Below are 22350 nucleotides of genomic sequence, written 5' to 3' on the forward strand. Positions count from 1 at the left end.
CCACTGACCTACCTGGGTACCTTGTTAAAAAAAAAAAAAAACTATTTCCATCAATGTCCCCAATGCCTGTGTCAAACTCTCACTCAAAACAAGGCTATTTCAGTTGCTGGCTGTGGAACACAAATCTTCTTGGTCATTTACTATGCATATGTTGAATTTCTTTTCTCATTATCATGGCCTGGGACCGATAGGTGGCCATCTGCCAGCCCCTCCAGTACCTGTTCATCATGAACCCCCAATTTTATGTCAACATGATCCTGGTTTTTCTGTTCAGTGGTCTGCTGTATGCAGGTGTGAACACTGGGAACACATTCCGCTGTCCATCTGCCAGTCAAATATGGTCCATCATTTCCTCTGTGATGTCCTCTCTCTGCTGAGGCTCTACTGCTCTGACACAACAGCAACATGGTCCTTCTTTTTGTTTCTACTGTGGCAGTTGGTGGGTTGCTTTACTTTTATTGCCATGTCATATATTCACATATTTTCTTCTGTGCTGAAATATCCCACCAGAGAGTTGGAGAGGCCTGCTCCACCTGCATCCCTCCCATCCTCGTGATTTCAGTTTTCCTCAGTCCCATCATGTGTGTCTACAGATGGCCTTCAGTGACCTCTGACACAGTCCATGACATGGTTCTTTGCCTTTGACAGCAGTGTTTCTCTCTTCTTGAATCATCTTACATAAAGTCTCAGAACCAACAGGTAAAGGAAACTGTGAGAGAGTGATGCAAAAACAATTGTTCTCAGGGAAATGATAAAGACCCTTTTCAGCATTATCCTCATTTCACTGAGTGGAGTTAAATGAGGTCAAGTCCTCTTCTACTCTGCCTACTATAATCATCTTACTAGAATCTCAGTGATTTTATAGCATATTTTTTTGTGTGATTTACCCTATAATTGCCACAGATCCTTCAAAAAAGTTTAATTTTATCAATCCATTTTAATATAAAAATATGATCCAATATATTTTCTGAAATCATTTTTGGTAATATATATTAAAGTTTCATCAATTACTGTCACAGAGGAAATCTTTACAAATAAACCATGAAGATAATGTACAGTTACATAATCTGCTGTCAAACTGTGATACAAAATTGTGTCAATTTAATTACTTCAAAAATATATAAAAATAAAATTATTAAGACTTTATAATAAACAATGTAGAGAGAATTGCAATGATACTTTTCTTCATTTAACATATATAAAAAAAGAACTTACTCCTTGACCATGAAGAAAAGAGAGAAAAAAGGCTACATCAATCATGAACCAATAGTTAAATCCATCCACTAGGAAATAGCACCTTGGGCTCCCCCAGCTGTTATGGCTGCCAATCTTTTATTATGTCTATGATAATAGTTTGGGGGACACAAACTTGGGGCTGAGTTGCAGGTAAGCTTTCTAAGGGTTTTCCTCCGAAACTTCATACTTCTGTAACAACTGATAATGAGTCATGCCTGATCATTATGAAAAAGTGACCAGGACTTGTCTGGCTTCACTTTCTGACCCGTGTAAATGTGAAAATTTCTCTCAGTTTTATGGTTTTTATAAAGTAAACCTTTAGGTTTATTTCTGGCCATCTTTTTGGTTGTTGCTGTTGTTGTTATGCTCAGCAGGACTGAACCAAGGCTGCATCCTGTCGCGACTCCCCTTGCCCGCAAGGAAGACGCGACTCAGGAATCTTCTTTCAGCAGTTTATTCAGGCCCTTGATATTCTTCTAATGATTCTTCTACTCCTACTTCTACTAAACTTCGGATGCCCCTCCCAGCCTTAATAAAGCACTGCGAACCCCAATGCAAAGCTGCCACGTGTACCCTTCTCACAGGGTGCTAGAAAATGACACGCCAACTTTCTCTGATAAGGAGCTGGGAACACGCCAACTCTCTTTGATATGGTGTTGTCCTTCACAGACCACAACGGAGCCAGCGCCATCATGTAATGGCGACCACAGTCCGCAGGAACGGCTCACCACAGCTCCCCCTTTTTGTTTCACTAAGACAATACAGGCGAGAGTAGAGGTCCTATCCCACTGTGCAAAAGTGGCTGCATAGTATGGGCCAGCCCCAGGGGGCACCTTCCCCAGACCTGACACCATATCAGCCGACGCCTTTTTTCGTGGGGCGGGGCGGAGACACGTCAAACCCGCATGCAATAGGACATGCTCCCCTTGAGGTCCCTCTTCTCAATGGATCACTCAAGTGCAGTGCCTTGCCTCGCATCCTGTATCGTGACGATGGTGAGTAAGAGGGAATAGCTGAGGTTGAACTGTGGCCATGCAGAAGTACAACTACAAACAAGTTGGCAGCACCCTGAAAGAAAGGCACGGACTTTAAAGTGATAGATAAAGACCAGTGTGGAAACCCTTCTGCGTGCAATGGCAACAAGACCCGCAGAGTGCAAGGGCTTTCCAGCACTAAGAGAAAGACAAAAGAAGGACATGTCGTACCCAGTGCAATGTTATAATAACTTGGGGTGCAACGACCATGTCAAAGGCACTAGTGTAGAAACCCATCTGCGTGCAATGGTAGCAAGACCGGCAGAGTGGAAGGGCTTTCTGACACTAAGAGAATAACGAGGAAAGACATGTCAATCCCAGTGCAATGTTATAATAACTTGGGGTGCAATGACCATGTCAAAAGTTTAGTGCTTAAGATGCGCAAGCCAGACCTGTGGCGAGTTGCCAGTTTCTAAAGCAGCAAGAGCTTGTATGATCATAGCCTTATCTTGAGCACTACGAGCCTTAAGGCGACAGAGAAACCACAAACAGAGGAACATACCAAAACAACACAGTGCACCAAAAATGCCTACTCCCACCCACTCTTTAAAAAAGGAAAAAGCAGAAGATATCCAATTGGTGAATTGACCCAGAGTCACGGGATCGACACGGGTACTATTCAAGACAGCTATCTGGGTTAGTTGAGACTGGATCATGTCTTCCGCTTCCATGGACCAATTTCCGGCCAGATATCCACCAATGATGTGGGAAGCATTCCTGGAATCATTAAATCTGACAGAGGTTATACATAAATGTGCACGTTGGTCAATGCAGCCTAAAAGTACGAGGTCAGCCAATTCTTCTACCTGAGCTTGAAGAAAATCTATTCTCTGGTTGGTAGCTAAAATCCCTGACAAAATATGTTGATTAATCGCATTTTGCGATTCAAGTATAGTGGACGTTTGTTGAACAACTTGATTAATAGTGGCAGCAGTTTGTACTTGACTGGCCATGGCTACTCTGGCCGTAACTGCTGCAGCAGCAGATGCTGCCACGGCTGTCACTATAGCTGCTGTGATTCCAAAATCTCTGCGGACTCTAAGTAGCTCTACAATAGGAAATTTATCTGGATCCGCAGTGACTGGGATTGGGACAAAAGTTGGAATTTTCATAATTACTGCTACAGTCCAAGAACCATTCCAACACTCAGATAAGAAACAGGTAATAATAGAACAATCCAGCATCCCCGATGAGGTGTGATTAGCTAAAAGGAACAGGAACGGGGATTGGATACAGACCATTGCAGGAGGCAATGTGGCATAATGTAACAGAGAGTTGAACGAAACAGATGTAAGCCTATTACCTCGTTCACTCTCCTTAGTAGTGCCAGAAACATTAGCCAGCCAACTTTTGGCTCCTAGTAATTGAGCCAATGCGGAAATATCGGCTGAAGCCCCCTTCTCATTGGAAATGAGCCATTGAAACCAGGACCAACCTGTTCCTGTAGAGGAGTTGGCATTGTTGTTAAAGTTATAAACATATCTCTTCAGAGGGGGGGAAAAGGAGAAACCTTTAGCAACTTGATGTTTCTCCCAAGAATGATCCTGACAAGGCATAAATGTCGGGGGAAAACCAAAATTAGGGGTACAGTAAGGAGAGGCCTTGAAATGAGTGGCATTACAAGTTCTATTAGAAGAAGGAGGCATTGGGATTAATACCTCGGAGATAATAGCTAAAGTAGTTATGTTTAAAACAGAGCTAGTTGTGGGGGTCCCTGAGCCTGATTGCTTCCCTGTAACTACTTGGCTCAATACAGCACTGAGAATACTCCCTGAGACTCGACTGGACTGCAATGGGTCCTCCCAGTTAGTCAAATTTTTGGTCTTAAGGCTAATACAATTAGTGTTCCCAAGACTGAAACAAAAAACTCCTGTGAGATTAACTTGAGACTGATTAAAAATATTTTCCATGTCCCCTCTAGGAGAGGTACAAGGAGCAGACATCTCACATGAGGTAGAAAAAAGAGTGGGGAGGACACTAGAATTACTATGAACTATCATTGGCATTGGCCATGCCCGTGCCACTGCCCACCACTGCATTGGTGCCATCTGTACCGTTGGCACCAGCATCAGAGCCAGAGCACTCATCAGAATGAAGCTCCTCATCATGGGACTGTTGTGGCACCTCCTGCTGCTGGTTAGTAGATCTCGAGACTCTTCTTGTCAGGCGTTCAGGGATCCACAGCGGCTCCGTGCGATCCTGGGGAAAAACACATACAGATCCTCGTGCCCATGTCAGCACGGGGTCAGGGCCGTTCCATTGGCCCGTAAGAACATCCTTCCACTTAACATAGCCAGTCACAGAGGGCTGAGGGGACACATGTCTATTGGCCGCAGAGCGGCCATGAATATCCAAATTCAAAAAATTAATGGTAAAAAGAGCTAAGGACAGGCGTTCTTTAGGAGTGTGGTCAACTCCTATTCCCCCTTTTTGTTTTTCTAAGGTTTCTTTTAAGGTGCGGTGGGCACCTTCAACAATGCCTTGCCCTTGAGGATTGTAAGGCAACCCATGAGCAAGTTGTACTCCCATAGTAGAACAAAAAGATGTAAACTGTCTGCCCGTATAAGCAGGTCCATTATCAGTCTTAAGGGATGCAGGTGCACCCCATGCTGCCCATGCCTCTAAGCAATGAGTAATAACATTACGTGCCTTTTCTCCCGATAAAGCAGAAGCATGAATAATTCCAGAGTATGTGTCAATAGAAACATGTACATATTTGAGGCTACCAAAGTCAGGCACGTGAGTTACGTCCATTTGCCAGACGACCAATGGCTTCAGTCCTCGTGGGTTTTCACCATAAGTAGGAGGATGAAGAAATGTGACACAATGGGGACATTGTAATACTATCTGACAAGCATCTGCTCTGGATATGGAAAACCGTCTACGCAGTGTCATAGCATTGACATGAAAGTTGTGATGAAACAATTTAGCTTCTTCTAAGGAGGAGGCCAAGCATACCAACTGGCTTCTAGTTGCCGAGTCAGCACAGGCATTACCCTGTGATAACGGGCCAGGAAGAGAGGTGTGAGCCCGAATGTGCATTGGATAGAAAGGGGCAGTACGGCTACGGATAAGCTGTTGAAGCTGATTAAAGTAAGCAGACACAGTATGGGTGTCACTAATAGCTCCTACAGCCTCCAGAATTTTGAGCGCCTGCACCACATAGATGGAGTCCGAAATGAGATTGAAAGGAAAAGAACACTGCTTAAAAACTTTAATGACAATTTGTAGTTCTACCCATTGTGGATTTCTAGGAGCAAGTTGATGCTGGACAGAGGGAGAGTCATTAATCACATAAGCTCCCATTCCAGACTTAGAGCCATCAGTAAAAATGTTAACAGCCCCCGGAATTGGAGTGGGTGAAGTTACTTTAGGGAAAATGATAGGATGCTCTTTAACAAACTGGAGTAATGGATGAGAAGGGTAATGATTATCAATATCCCCTTGAAACGAGCAACATAGAATGGCCCAGTTGTCCAGAGTAGCACACAAAACATTAGGTTGAACTTTAGAATAGGGTATGATAAGAGAAGAAGGTGCTTGTCCAAAAAATTGAATGCTCTGTTGAATCCCTCTAAGTGCTAACGCTGCAACAGCATCAGGATAGTATTCTAAAGATTTTCCTGGGGATACATGTGGGTGGATCCATAGTAAAGGCCCATCTTGCCACAGTACTCCAGTAGGCTGCCGCATATAACTGGAAAGGTTTATCACTCTGGAGCCTGCATAGAGTAGCATGTTGTATAGCTTCCTCTACTTTAATAAGGGCCACTCTGGCCTCTGTAGTGAGGGTACAAGGGGAAGTAAGATCTGGATCACCCTTAAGAATAGCATACAAAGGCTGGAGCACGATATTAGGAATATGTAAATAACCTCTTATCCAATTAATATCTCCCAACAGTTTTTGAAAATCATTTAGAGTCTGGAGATCTTGAGTTTTTATAGTAACCTTTTGTGGTTGTAACATGTCATATCCAATCGTCGCTCCCAAATACTGAATAGAATCCCCTGTTTGAACCTTTTCAGGTGCAATATGTAATCCATACTGAGCTAACAACTTCACCAAGTCTTTATAGGCCTCATTAACTGACTGTTGTAATTTGGCTGCCAATAATACATCATCCATATAATGAATAATCTTGATGGAAGGATATTGTTGTCTGAGAGGTGCGAGTGCCTTCCCTACATACATCTGGCAAATCGTAGGACTGTTAGACATTCCCTGTGGTAAAACAATCCACTCAAACCTTTGATCTGGTTCCTCGTGATTACAGGAGGGAAGGGTGAAGGCAAAACGCTGTGAGTCCTTAGGATGCAAAGGAATAGAAAAGAAACAGTCTTTAATGTCAATAGCAATGATATGCCAGCCCTGAGGAACAGAGGAAAGCAGCGGCAGCCTGAAACACCCCCGCCATACGGAGGCGGATCGGGAGGCTGTCTGTTCTTGAGCCCTTGCTTATCTCTGTTCCCTGTACCTAAACTCCCTAACTGCCGGGACAGCGTCTCCAGCTCCTCCTCTTCATTATCTTTAACTCTGACCCACTTTCGCATGGGGGCGTGTGCAGCACACTGAGATCTGGATACAGTCTCCTCCCGTTCTCCACGCCCCGCACACTCCCCTCTTCCTGAGACACTTCGCTCTCTGTTGTTTCTGATTTTTCTTCATGCAATTGTTTTAAAACCTCTTGCCCTTTAACAAGCGCTTCTTGGCATCTGCCATCCGTAAGGCAACTACGGACCATCTTCCAGAGGGGTATCACCCCGCCCTCTAGCATGCCCTTCTCACGAGCAAAGTCAAGGTCTTTGCCTAATTTATCCCAGCTGGGTGTAGTGAGGCTGCCTGAAAATGCAAACCACGGTGCAGCTGTATCTACCCTCTGTAAAAATTTCTCTAAGGTACTGCGTTTCACCTCCAGTCCCTTGGAACGCAAAAAGCCATCTAAGGCCAGAAGAAGTGGACTTGAAGTCACAGAACCCATGACGCAACACAAGAAAACACAGAAATCGAAAGTGAAAGTACACAAAACAAAACGAACATACACAGAAAGAGAACAAAAATTCAGAGTGCAATTGCTATAAGATGTAGCGCCCTCTCTTTACAGAGGAGCTTCCCGCTTTTTAACAGCGGGTCCCACGTTACCTGGGACTTACCGGTGCACCTCCCTGACTGCTGAAAGTTCTGGTTCCTGGGTGTTTCTTTGTTTCTTTTTTCCCGGGTCTCGGCACCACTTGTCGTGACCCCCCTTGCCCGCAAGGAAGACGCGACTCAGGAATCTTCTTTCAGCAGTTTATTCAGGCCCTTGATATTCTTCTAATGATTCTTCTACTCCTACTTCTACTAAACTTTGGATGCCCCTCCCAGCCTTAATAAAGCACGGCGAACCCCAATGCAAAGCTGCCACGTGTACCCTTCTCACAGGGTGCTAGAAAATGACACGCCAACTTTCTCTGATAAGGAGCTGGGAACACGCCAACTCTCTTTGATATGGAGTTGTCCTTCACAGACCACAACGGAGCCAGCGCCATCATGTAATGGCGACCACAGTCCGCAGGAACGGCTCACCACAGCATCCCTAAACTTTTTTTGTTTGTTTGTTTTTATTGTGGGACAAACTATATATGCTTTGATCAGACAAACTCCATTTTACCCTGAGACTCCATTGCATATGAGAAATGCTTCTCACATGAGAAAACCCTGCATATGTGACCCACCTCCTGCCAAGCACACTCTGTGAGGCAACATATAAGGCTAAAAGAGTTTCAATTATTCTTTCACAGTGTATTATTAGGAACTACATGAGTAAGTTGTTCTCATTTTAATTCCTATTTTTCTTGGGCTGCTTACTGTACTCTGACTGGGTAATTCCTACCCACTCTCCATGTTACTATGGTTTTGACTTACTGGTAGTTTGTAGTTTGGGGCTATAAAAATGTACCCTACCTTCTGCAAAAGGTTGAAGGATACAGAGCTGACTTTCTATCTGCCATTCCTACCCACCATCTAATAAACTTAATGTCCTACTTCAAGACTCACCCAGTGATTTATTTTTTTTTAATTTTTTTTTAATATTTATTTTTCTGTTATCAGTGGACACAACATCTTTGTTTGCACGTGGTATTGAGGATCAAACCCAGGCCACACGCATGCCAGGCGAGCGCACTACCGCTTGAGCCACATCCCCAGCCCATCAGTGATTTATTTCTAATGTGCCACATTTAATCACAGAAATAGGGTCTTGCTAAGTAGCTTAGGGATTCCAGGAGTTTCTGAGGATGGCTTCAAACCTGTGATCAATGTTTATCAGCCTCCTCATGTGTGAGATGGCAGGTGTGCACCCCCTGTGCCCAGTTTGTGGCAGCTCATCATCTCACATGAGTTATTTCTCTCCAAATATTTTAGTGTCCTCATTGGCATGTGTTTTGTTCATTGTTAATTATGACTGACATATGCTCAATATCAAGTTACCTAGGAGTACTGATATAACAAAATGAGGAAAAAAATATTTATACAAAAAATAGTCAGTTTACTCAATTCCAAAATCTAAACAAGCAATTTTGTTCACCAATACGCTAATAGGAATATGTGGAGAAAAATAAAAGTGTATTTATTACCTAGGAAAATATGAAAGCCTAATATATATGTGATTGATTAATAAAGGCATTTTTTAAAAAATTTTCACATAAGGGAATACTTGCAGTAGGAGCCAATGAGCACCTCAGGGCTGCCTGAAGCGGAAGGCTTAACTTGCTCTGACATGATCCAGCAGAGTTGAGGCTCCTCCCACACACTATGTCCAGGCTTCTGGTTCTCACTGCTACAATGTATCCTGCTAGAACAAAGGGCCTTCAGAGAATCCTAGATAAATTCTGCAAACTCTACTTTTACATGCATTTTCTCTTCAACTATGGCTTACTGAATCTAAATTTATGAGCTTTTCATGAGTTGAGGTGGCCACATAAATGAAGTTTAAATTTCACAAATAAATTTCTCTGGAAAGAAATTAAATTTTAATCACCAGTTCTATTGAGAGGTGTCGTTTGGGGTACATTTTTGTATATTTAATTTATATTTTATTTGAAAGACCTTGAGTCAAAGGAGATAAAGAAACAAATGTTGATATAAGGACTTCTTTATAGCTCATATTGTTGTGAAATAATGCAAAGCACCATCAATTGGTGAGCTATGGAACACATTCAGATATTGGCAAAAAAATTTACTTTGTGTATTGTCATGAGCCAAGGAACATATTTTTATAGTAATATCAATTATGTCAAAGATATATTTTGGATAGCCAGCTTTTCTGAAATATTAGGTCTGTTTAGATAGCCAGTTTTCATGAAATATTAGGTTTACTCTAATAAGGACACAATATTTAAGAGTACTTGTTAGAATCTTTTCTGTGACAATGTGCTGCCACCTGCATGGCCATTAATTCAGCTGCCAGACAGGGATGAACACAGATTTTTAAAAAACACACAAAAACCTTTACAGAGAATGCCGGGTTCAGGCAGGAATCTCATCTCTGATTGAGTTTAGTGACCCGGAGCTGGCTCAGCACATTTATTTTACAGGTTTTGTCACCAAAAGGTTATTTGTGGGAAAGTTTCAACAAAGCAGACAGGTGTTAAGCTCCCAACACCAACGAGACATTGTGATTCTTGTTATCATTCTATGCTCACAATCCCCTATCCCTGGGAGATAATATCTCAGTTTCAAGTTTCAGACTGATAACTCTGAGCTTTTGCCCTGATTTTTCCTTAGGCTGGGTGTCACCAACTGGGGGATCTTCAACTGTGTATTTGTTCAAGAGGTTTCCAGTGCAGCAGCACACCAGAACCATGAGGCAATCACAAACCTAATGCACATCACCATCTCCCATGATTATGTGTGTCAGTGTCTGTGGGATGAAAGCTGCAGAAGAGAAAACCTTAGCCAAGTACATAGTTAGAAGTATGATGAAAGATTAGCAATCAACAAGGCAAGGTAGTAACTTATTCTATGGAGACTTTTAAGATAACATTCATGACTGAGAATATTATGCCAGAACCATGGGATTTTGCCCAGCTTCATAAAGCCTTTAGAATATTTATTATTGAATACCTTTAGAATACTATATCAACTTCAAGAAAGCAGTTGTTTGTATCAGTAGAGTTAAAAGCCATATTTGATCATAGTTTTAAAGAGATCATTTTAAAAGCTGGGTTCAAAGAATGAGTGGTTATAAACAGATTGTAGGCCCTAAAGAGATGCCAAATATTTCATACCTCTTCAATAAGAAAGGAGCTGAGAGCATCTAATTCATTTGTAGGACAATACTTATTGCACATACAAGGATGTGGAAAGGAAAATTCCCTTGAGAAGTGTCTTGTGGCCACCCTGCTTGCACAGAGGGCACAGAAAGCTGTTTTACCATGCTAAGCATGGAAGACATTCAAAAACCACCATTGTATTAATTTTTGGGACCCAACTATGGTGTGAGCTGGCATCAGACTTTAGCATCATTTACTTTGTGCCATCTCTGAAGGAATGTAGTGTGCCCAAATTAATGTGTCATGATGCCTTCCACCATCAATTAAAAGAAAGGCTTGATAGCCCAAGTGAACTGTAGCATATTCTAGGCCCTACAGACTCCTCCTGACAGGGTGAATAGGTGGAGCTGTGAATGTGAAGCCCAAGTTGGCAAGGAATCCCAAGAAATTAATAGTTACTAGCAGCATAAACTCTCTGCCAAGAAAAGGCAAAGAGAGCCCTGTGTTCTGCAACTGGCAAGGCTAAAGGGCAGGAATTACCAGGCCTTTTGGAAATATTGTCTTAGAGTCAAGAGTCCTAGCTTCTACATGAGGATTTATAGATGAGGTTTTTTTCTCAGCTGGTTTTATATTTCCTCTACACCATCCATTCTTTCCACAGCCCTACTAAGTCCTTTTGGAATAAGAAGGTTTATGTTCTACAGTGGATATTGATGCATGTAACTTGCTTTTGATTTTTATGGGGGCTCACAACCAATATTTTTACCTTCAGTTTCAGGTGAGATTTTTGAATCAAACTTTAGGATAAAGCTAGAATTGTTTTGACTATCAGACACTTAGAGATGGGCTAAATTAATTTTGCATTGTGAAATGGACATGAGTTTTAGAGGTCTGGGGTTGAAACATTATGGATGGGATGTGAGGTATCTCAAAAAGTTCCTGTATTGGGGCAGAAATTTTCTTTTTTTCTTTTCTTTTTTTCCATTCTTGAGTGTTTATTTCAGATATATAAAATCTTGTTTTCACACAAGAATTTTTTTTTAATAAAATGGGGTATAATATCTCATTTTTCCAAGTCTAAAGGTTGCAGAATAACATTGGTTATACAGACATGTATATACATTCATCAATATTAGTCTCTAATTTTTCTGTTGCCCTTCCTATCAGGGAGGAATTTTCAAAGGTAGAATGATTGGGTTATGAGAGCTGCAACGTAATCGACCCATGTTAATTTGAACAAATTGGGTGCTAGCTTTAGGCATTTGGGACATTGCTGGAGGAGGTGGCCCACTGGGATTAATCCCTGATCGCTTTCCTCTAACCCTAACCCTAACCCCAAACCTCTTTCCCCTTCCCTATCTTTGCTTACCTAAAGCCATATTCTGAGCATCTTCCCTCTGCTGTGCTGGTCCTCAGTGTGACCCCACAATGGACATATAGTCATGAAAATGGCTGAAGATAGACTAAAACTCTGAACCCCTGAGACACAGTATGCTTTCCCAAATCTGGGTTGGTTTTTGTTTATTGTGGGTGTTTTTTTTTTAACTAGTACTTTTGGTCACAGCCAGGCAAATCTGATACAGTTATTCATCATAATCACATAGACTGCAGAATGTATAGCAGAGGTGACCAAATGGCCAAACTTATAATAAACAATAAATCAGTCACATTATATTACCAGACAGAGGATAAATAAGTCCACAGATGGATGTGTTGATTTAAAGATCTATGGAATGTACATGTAACAGAATGTCTTTCATCCAAAGGAATGAAAAAAAGAAGCCTGTCCAAGGTGGAATAATTTTGAAAAAGTTAGAGTAAGTCAAGTCAGAACATATATTGAATGATTTTATTTATATGAAATTTCACAAATATATAATTTCAAAGGTACAGAATATACTTAGAGTTTTCTAGTGTCTGAAAGACCATGTGTAACATAGTAGATGGTTCATCTGAAGTAATAAAAGTATCTGGGAACAAGTTGTAGTTGGATGTTCTACAACTTGGAAATGTAGTAAATATCACTACATTTATAAAAATGAACTGTCACAAAGGTAAACTTTGTGTCATGTGGTTTTCATGTCAATGATAAGAAATTTTTCTGTTGAAATGCAGATAGTGAGATGTTTCCAACTTACAAGTGAGAGTTGCTCAACAGCCTTAATGTTACCTGATCCATACAAACACCCTTAATTCATAATGAGGAGAGGAGGACAGAGATGAAAACACACAGGGAGAATCATCAGTCTTTTCAGTGTTATTCACTTCTCAGTAATGATTTACAGCAATGTGTGGCAGAGCAGTTCCATTGTCCATGCTGGCACATGGACAGGTCCTATCTCCTGGGCTCTGGAGGTGCTGCTGCCTGGTGGAATGCTCAGGCCTCCTGCTGTCTCTGCAGGCTGAGCTCTGGGCTCAACCAGGCACCATGTTCACATAAAGCAGAATTGACTGAGCTCCTCACATCCCACATGGCACTGTGCTGACTGGACAGATTCACCCTGGCTGCAGACACCATTGAAGGGAGAAGCATTGGGAGACATGGTTCTGTTCCATGTTGACAACCAGTGACACTCAGGAGTGAGTAATAAGCAGTTAGAGTTTAAATGCATCTGAGTTTCACTTTTATTCTGTTCAGCGAATTACAGTGTCATCCAAAGAGTCAGCTAGTCCAGGGAAAGGTTTCTTAATTCTGTGAAGAACACATCATGCATGGAGAGTCCTTAAAACTGAACTATGGTTTTCGGGGTGATTGCCACTGCTGCAATAAGAACACAGGGACCTTGGGGACGTCTGTACAGTGTATGCTAGTATAGTGTGTGAAAATTCTTCATGCTGATTCTGGATGGTTTAAAATTCTTTTCTTCAGAATACTATTACTAATAGTATACTTGCAAAATTCACAATATTCCAGAGAAAAATAAACACATTCACATTAACAAGAACAAAATGCAAAATATGGTATAGGATAGGTAGGTAGATAGGAATGTTTTTATACAACTGATAAACATGCACATATGTCAATAACAGTGGGAAATAAGATATTAATGTAAAATACAATTTTCATAGGAACATTTTGAACATTAATCTCACCCCTTTCTTTTGATCACAAATACATTTTTTTTTCACTTATCCAGTTTGTTACTTTTTGTTTTGGGGGTTTCCGGGATTGAAACCAGGGATGCTTAACCACTGAGGCACATCCCAGCTCTATTTATTATTTATTTTGAGACACAGTCTTGACAAGATGGGAGGCTAGCTTTGAATTTACCATCCTCCTCTCTCAGCCTCCTAAACTGCTGTATTACAAGCATGTGTCACTGTGCCCAATTTTTCAATCATATTCTTAACATTTTTTACAGAGTATATATTACGTATGACTATAAGGATGTGTGTTTCTGGTGGTATCAATATAAATATCAAGTTGTGTAACATTTGTAAACTTATTTTGATTTTCATATTATATGTACCTCAACATTCCTCAATAGGTTATCGAAGATACTAATCAATTTCCTAATATGGAAAATTTAATTTAGAAATAATTAATTCTTGGTTCTTTCAAACCAAATAATTTTTAGCACATATGAAATCAAATTAAATCATATATTTAATCATTTTAAATAATTATTTGAAACACTATCAAGAGAAATGCAAAAAATAAAAACTCCTGGCTCTTCACTTCCAGAGAAAGCACCTGGGCAGTCCATCTTTATGTTCCTGGAGTTAAAACATGCTAGTTCTCCTCATACACATTGTGCTGACTCTCACTTCTACCAACCCTTTCTGTTATTTATACCTTCATCTTATTGTCTTTAAGAGGGAATTTTCTATAGGTATTTTTTGCCCCTTAAATGAGGAAGTCATGCTGAACCATACTAAAATTTTAAGGTCAGTCTATGCAATTTAAAGCCATATTTTTATTTTAAAAATCTAGGTTCAAAAAGTCACCATATCTTTAGTATCTACTGAAATTGTGTCAGGGCCTATGTAAAAATACATGTGGTGCTTTGTAAATTTATTTTATTTTATGTATACATGACTTTGCATCAGTTATCCATAATTGGAAGTTTCCAAATATTGACTGGCATACAAAAAAAGAAAGTTGAAGGAGAAGAATTTATCAAACTATATCTAAATCACACAAAGTAAAGAGAACATGACGTAAGTTCATATAATTCAAACTAGTTGTGGAGAATTTTCTAAGTTCTATTGGAGAAAGAAAAGCAGGAGGTGCTTTAATGTTAAAAACTATAATAATAAAAAAGCACTAGGGACATATAACAGTTGATGGAGTGCTGGCCTCACATTCACCAGACTCTGGGTCCAACACTCACACCACAAACACAAAAAATTAAAACATTTTTAAGAAGAAAGAAAATGTCTCTATTGTTCTATGCAACTTTTAAATTTAAACCCATGTTTATGTCCCATCTGTATGTGACAGGATGTTTTGGGGTGGTGAACAAAAACTTCCGGAGATCCCAGAATCCAGGATAAAATGTGAAAAACCTGGCAGATTTCCATAAAGAAACCTGATTAGTCTCATATCACTTTCAAAAATTTTCATGTTTATTTAACTTTTTACATATGTACCATTTTATTTTTCCTTCACAGTACTCAAATTATGTTTTAAAGATGATAATTTACTTCTTTTAGTAAAACTCAGTATCTAGAGCAGATTTTGCCATGTTATGAATCATTAACAAATAATTGTGGAAAGATTACCTAATTTGAAAATATGTTATGCCCACAGGCAAAGGTGAGTTATTTCAAAAGAAGGTACACTGTATTTCTTAGACATGTGAAGAAGGGCTTAACAATTTAGGAGTTACTCATTTGTAAATAAGTCAAATAAAAACTTAGTTCATGTTAGCAGTTAGACAATTATGCTACATTGCATTTTTTATTAAGTATTACGTATGAAGTCATGCACTTGCAACTAAGAGAATAAAACTTTAAGCAATACATGGTCAAAAATCAAAAAATTTGCAACAGTAATTTGGGGGATAAATCATACTGATTTACTGAAAGGTAGAATAACATGTCGATTTCTAACATTACAGAGAAATAGAAGAATAATTAGAAGCTATGAAGAGGGTTTCTGAGAAAAAGTTGCATTTGAACCTCCTTTAAAGTTGAGTACATAGTAATGGGAAAAATGGAATCATTATGTCACAGTAGTAAATGGCCTCTGTCAGCAAGTTCTAGGGCATGAACAAGGGGATCACTGACGTGTGAGATTCAGGTTTGTGTCAAAGAGAAATGAGGAATAGGGCAAGGAAGAGATAGCAGCTAGACTGAGTAGGGGTCCTTGAAATTAACTGTGAAATTAACACCAACCTACCTGTGTCTGGGCACGCACCCCTGACGCTGGGGGACACAAATTTTAAGTAAAGGCCAGACAAACTCATGATGAAGATCGATTTTCTACGGGTGAGTGTGGTTAACCTGGCTTAGTGCTGAGGTGGACCCAGGTTTTCAGAGGGCTGAAAAATGACAATTTTGGTGATTTGGGATTGAACCAGTCTGAGCTGCTTCAGAAGTGCTATAAATATGAACAAAATCTTCCTTATAGGGTATACAGTCAGTATCATTTTGTATAATCATGACATTTGGAGGAAAGGATTAAAATAGAAGTATCAACAAGAAAATGAAAAATTATTGTCTAGACAAAGGAATCAACATCATGGTGCTGTATACACAGTAAAAACACATTAAGGTAAAAAATAAAAGTTTAGGAAAATGTCAGCTGGGCTAGAATCTGGAGCTTTAAACACCTCATACTGATCTGTTGGAGAGAAAAAGAGAGCCCCATGGGAATAGGACCAGATCCCGATCTGAGATTGTGTGGTCTGCATTAAGCACCACCCCATTCTGGGGAGCAGCAGGGAGACTGGGGGACTGCAGGAGAATCCAGGTGCAGTCAGATACCCTCAGTTTACCAGAGCACTGACCTGCAGCCCTGGAATGGGAAAGTTTGAATACTTGAGATGCTTTCCTCTTGAGTAAAATATTTTCATGTTCATGGAGATAAATACTCTTATATAATGAAGACATTCCTATGTAAAAATATTAGAAAATTTGGCTGGGGATGTGACTCAAGCGGTAGCACACTCCCCTGGCATGCTCGAGGTCCTGGGTTCAATCCTCAGTACCACATACAAATAAATTAAAGATGTTGTGTCCACTGAATACTATAAAGTAAATATTTTAAAAATTCTCTTTCTCTCTCTCTCCTTAAAAAAACAGTAAGTTGTAAATCTTGACAATACAAGAAAAATTAGAAAATTACAAGAGGAATTACTAATCATACTTTGAATTGTTTACTGTGGAAAAATGGCAAAATAATGTTGAAATTGTATTCATCATTTTAAAAAGAAAAACATTGTCACATGCTCAGCATGGAGTCTCAGGAGGTCAGGGGAGGCCTGATGGGAATCTGAGGACAAGCCCTGCAGGTCATGCCCAGAGCCTGAGCTGAAGAACTCCACACCTGCACTGGAAGGTGCATTCTGCTCTGAAATAAGGAATCATCGGAAAACCAACGGTGAACTTCCTCTGCAGAGAAACCAATTGGAAAATACAAGAAAACATGGTGTATATGAATATATAAAGTAATTGCATTAATTCTGTTTTCTTTGCACTTTATCTTTTTATCTTCCCAGACAACCAGAATTTCCAGCAAGTTGCCAATCCATCATGGGAACTGAATTTCTCCTCCTGGGCTCTCCTGATGGCTAGGATCTGAGTTTCCTCTATTTCACAGTATTCCCAATGATCTACCTGGGTACCTTGGTAGGGAATCTTCTCATCATCATTGTCACCACTGCTGACCAGAATATGCACACACCCATGTACTTCTTCCTCAGGAAGCTGTCCATGTTGAACTGGTGCTACGTTTCCATTACTGTCCCCAATGCCTGTGTCAACTCTATCACATGTAACAGGACCATTTCAGTAGCTGGCTGTGCAACACAAATTTTCATGGTCATTTTCTGTGCATGTGTTGAACTTCTGTTTCTCACCATCATGGCCTGGGACCACTATGTAGCCATCTGCTAGACACTCTAGTACCCCCTCATCATGAATCCTCAAATTTGTGTCCGCATGACCCTGGCCACCCTGCTCAGTGGTCTGCTGTATGCAGGTGTGCACACTGGGAACACATTCCAGCTGTCCTTCTACCAGTCAAACGTGGTCCACTAGTTCTTCTTTCATGTCCCTTCTCTGCTGAGGCTCTCCTTCTCTGACACCACAAGCAGCATGGTCCTTTTTTAATCTCTGCTGTGGCAATTGCTGGTGGTTGCTTTACTTTAATTGCCATGTCATACATTCGAATATTTTCTGCTGTGCTGAAATTTCCCACCAGAGCCCCAGTGAAGGTCTTCTCCACCTGAACTCCTCACATCCTCGTGGTGTCCATCTTCCTCAGTTCTGGTGCAGGTGTGTACCTGAGGCCTTCAGCAACCTCTGACACCCTCCAGGAAATGGTTGTCTCTGCCTTTTACACCATGGTTCCTCCCTTCCTGAACCCTCTCATCTACAGTCTCAGGAACCATCAGGTAAAAGACGCTGGGAGGAGAGTAATGGGAAGACAGTTGTTCTCTGGGAAATGATGCATTTCAGCATTATCCTAATTTCACTGTTCGAGGTTCTTAATCAGAGATCATGTTCTTCATAGCTATGCTTCAGAAGTCATACTGCTTACTCTAAGGTCACCTTATTGGATCCTGGGTAATTCAACTTATAAAATATTTTTTGTTTTAATTTACGCCATCATTTCTATTTATTCTTCATAAAATGTATAATGTTAGCAAATGCATCTTTATTGAATGAGTACAGTTCAATTTGTGTGCTATAATCATTTGAGAATATATCTGTTTATGATTCATCAAATAGTTTGTCATACTTTTATTAAGTAATGTCACAGATGCAAATCTTACAAATTAATCATGAGAACAATCTGAAATAATTTGCTCATATTTTGTGATCTCATTTAGTGATGTGTGAAATAAATATGGAAGGTCTCTGGTACACAATTGTGTCAATTTAAATACATTGAAAATACTCAAAAATCAAATCCAAAAGCAGTTAAAATCATAGTAACATTTCTCTCCTTCTGGAACATAGAACAAGAGGAAAGTCTTTGTCCATGAAGTAAACAGAGGGCTATGTTTACCAACCCCTTTATCCTGACAGTCAAATCCATCCCCTGGGGAAGCCACATTGCCTTCCTAGGCCATGTTGGCTGCCAGTCTGTTTTTATGTCCATGATTGACCCAGAGATGGGAACCAAACCTTGGGTCTAAGTTGCAGGTGAGCATTTAGATGATTGCCTCTACGATGTAACTTAATTCTGTAATGTTTAAGACTCTGCCATGTCTGATAAAAATGAAATGACAGACACTAATTATCTGACCTAAATGTCTCCCCTGTCAACGTCAACTTTCTATAAGTATGTAATGTAAGCCTGTATCTGTACATATACTCTAATGCATTTGTGCAGTCTTTCATCCTCTCACACAGCTTATTTCTTTTGAAGTATTTTAGTGGCCTAACTGGTATGTGTTTTGTTAGTTGTTAATTGCAACTGACATATACTCACTGTCAATGTATCTAGAAATTTTAATATAAAAATATAGAAACAAAAGAGTTCATTTATATTGCAGGCAACGCATCGAACTCCAAATTCTGAGAACAGTTTTTTTTCAGCAGTTCACTAATAAGGAAAAGAGGAAAAAAAATATAAATATATGTATTACCTAAGAAAATACAAAAGTCTAAATATATATGATTAATGAATAACAGCATCTCTTAAAGTTTGCAGACAAGGGAATACTTGTAGTAGGAACCCATGAGCACCCAGACAATCAGCAGGAAGCCTTGATCTGCTGTCACATGATCCAACCAGAACACAGATTTCATTCCCTGTGTCCATGAAGACTTGTTCTCCCTGCTCCAATGATCCCTCCTAGAGCAGAAGGCCCTTAAGAGCACCACAGATGAATTCTGCAACCTCTACCTTTACATTTTCATTTCCTCTACAACTAATACCTACTGAATATTAATGAGTGGCATTAAAAGACTTACATGATTTGAGATGACAAGCAAATTAAGTTTAACTTTAATGTATAAATTTAGAAAAGTTAAATAGCATACACCACTCCTATTGAGAGACATCCATTTTGGTGAAAGTCATTGGATGTTTAACTTGTGTTTCAAGATGTATTATACCAAAAAAGCTGATTGCAAACAAAATGCAAATAATAAAATATTGGTACAAAGACTATATGGAATCCCATATCTGATGTTAAAATATGCAATACCCTGAAGATAAGTTCTTAGGGAGAAAAAAAAGAGGTCAGCAGATAAAAATAGGTAATAACAGCAGCTAATTGTTAAGATATTTCTTTCACATATAAAATAAGGGATTGTTTTAATCTATTTTCAATGATTCTTCTCTGGGATTATCAAATTACTCAGAATACATTAAAGAAGATGAAAATATGAAATATTATTTTGTGCTGATATTCAGTCTAATGTTCTGAAAATAGGCCATGCCATGAAACATGAATTCCAATTTCAGTATCTGCACATAATATTTCAACCTATTTATGTGAATTTTAACTGAATAAAACATTTGTGTGTACATATCTAAATCTGTATCAGAGTTGTCTCAGGTATATTAAGCAGCTTATACCTTATTGCTTCATTTAATAACTAGGTTAAATCTTATATTAAAATAATCAATGTTAATGAAAAGATTTTTACTTTTAAATTAATCTTTTTAAAAATCATTTCTCTCTCATATACATGGTCTTTAAATCAAAAACAAAAACCTAGCATTTATCAGTACACCTCCTTTAAAATTCTTTTAGTTCACTGCCAACAGCCTTGCATCACTATGCATTAAATAAAGATGGGTGCTTACTGATTAATTATCAATTTACTACTTCTTTTTTATTTAAAGAGAGAGAGAGAGAGAAAATTTTTTAATATTTATATTTAGTTTTCGGAGGACACAACATCTTTATTTTATTTTTATGTGGTGCTGAGGATCGAACCCAGCGCCCCACATACGCCATGTGAGCGCGCTACCCCTTGAGCCACATCCTCAGCCCAATTTACTACTTCATAACAAACATGCTGTCTTACTTCACAAATCAGCAGGTAATCACATGTGATCATGTTATTTATTAAATTATCTGCATCAAGAGACAATACCACCTTTACAGACATTGATATGAAAAAAGTTACTAAGCATGTGATTTAGTGGAGTCTACCATTAAATGATTTTAAATAGAATGATAAGTAATGTCATTGTGACTTGGTGAAATTGGCCATGTGAAGGCTCAGACTGGGAATGACAGAGGCACAGGTTCTGAGGGTGCAAGGGGCAAGTCTCAGCAGCATGGCTTGTTGAGCTAGTTTCTGGGAGCAGACTGAGAACTGATGAGCTCACAATGGCCTCACTTACTGGATCAAATGAGTTTCCAGAGAAAATGCTCAAGTTACTCTGGTTTTTTGATGCTGCTTTCTTTCTTTCCTTATTTATTTATTCATTTATTTATTTATTTATTTATTTATTTATTTATTTATTTATTTATTTATTTATTTATTTTAGTTGTCGTTGCACACAATACCTTTATTTATATGTGGCGCTGAGGATCAAACCCAGAGCTTTGCTCATGCTAGTCGAGTGCTCTACCACTGAGACTCAGACCCAGTCCTTTGATTCTGCTTTCTGAGTAAGAACTTACAGGACCCCCACAGTTTGTTAGTGCATCTGGTGACACAAAGCTGGAGTGTAGAATAAACCCAGGGATGGAAGTGACCAATTCAGATGTGCACCGGTGTTCGCTGAATCATCTGTGCAGATCAATATTTACATAAAGATCAATACAAAGTTTTAGATGTCTAATTTTTGTAATTTTATGGATGCAAACATAGTTGTTCAACATTTCAAAAATCAGAGATACACACCAACAGCAGAGAAGTAGAATCATCTCCACCTGGTCCAGCAGCCAATCATGCTCCTGTCAAAGACAGAAAAGTTCCTTTCTAATGTACCAACCAAAGTGGATTTTCTATGAGGAAAATTGCTCCCACTTTTTTTGAAGATACTGGTCCCAATGCAATGGCATGAAAGTCCATAGACTTCTGTAGGACATAAGATTCCCAGTAAGACAGGAGGTTCTTCCATCTTAGGAATCCTGCATCATGTCCAGATTTGCTATGTCAAACTAACATGTGTTCAGCTCAGTCTACTCATCAGGTTAAACATTTTATGGTGTTTGGGGCATCAGTAGCACTTTCTTCCAATTTAGCAAGCCTTATTTAAACTTGTAATCGTATAGGATCTAGGATAAAAGATGGGGTGCAGAACTTCCTTTCAGAAGTCAAATTGTTGATTTTTAAGCTGGAAGTGAGCTTTTCTCCTACCTTAGTCACATCTCTTATGATGAAAGTGGAATATTCAAGGCCAGTATCAGTCCTAGATATTTTATGGATTGATGTGAATCTAAGAAGCGATCTCTGGGAACTACCCCTGCCGGGTCTAGGAGCAGGAAGTAACATTTGCTCAGTGGCTGGGACAACATACCAGTCCCTGTGGAAATGCAAGTAATTTATTTTTGGTAAAAATACCGCTTTAGAATTGTCTAAAAGCACAGTGTGAGCCTCACTTTTCAAAGCTGGTATTTAGGAGAGAGACTTTAAGTAGAAAGATCAGAAAACTGAACTAAAGATAAGCAGAAAACCCCAACTAATGAGTTTACTTGAGGTTCCCAGATGGAAAATTTGAATTTTGTACACTGACATCCACAGGCCT

The 22350-nt window shown here is 39.5% G+C and overlaps 1 pseudogene; it reads left to right on the top strand.

Annotated features, from left to right (window-relative positions):
• Window positions 1-15932: 15932 nt before the first annotated feature.
• Window positions 15933-22350, top strand: part of LOC144372214 (olfactory receptor 14C36-like) — a 35090-nt pseudogene continuing 28672 nt past the window's right edge.

This window comes from Ictidomys tridecemlineatus (assembly GCF_052094955.1).
Source record: "Ictidomys tridecemlineatus isolate mIctTri1 chromosome 1 unlocalized genomic scaffold, mIctTri1.hap1 SUPER_1_unloc_7, whole genome shotgun sequence".
NCBI lineage: Eukaryota > Metazoa > Chordata > Mammalia > Rodentia > Sciuridae > Ictidomys > Ictidomys tridecemlineatus.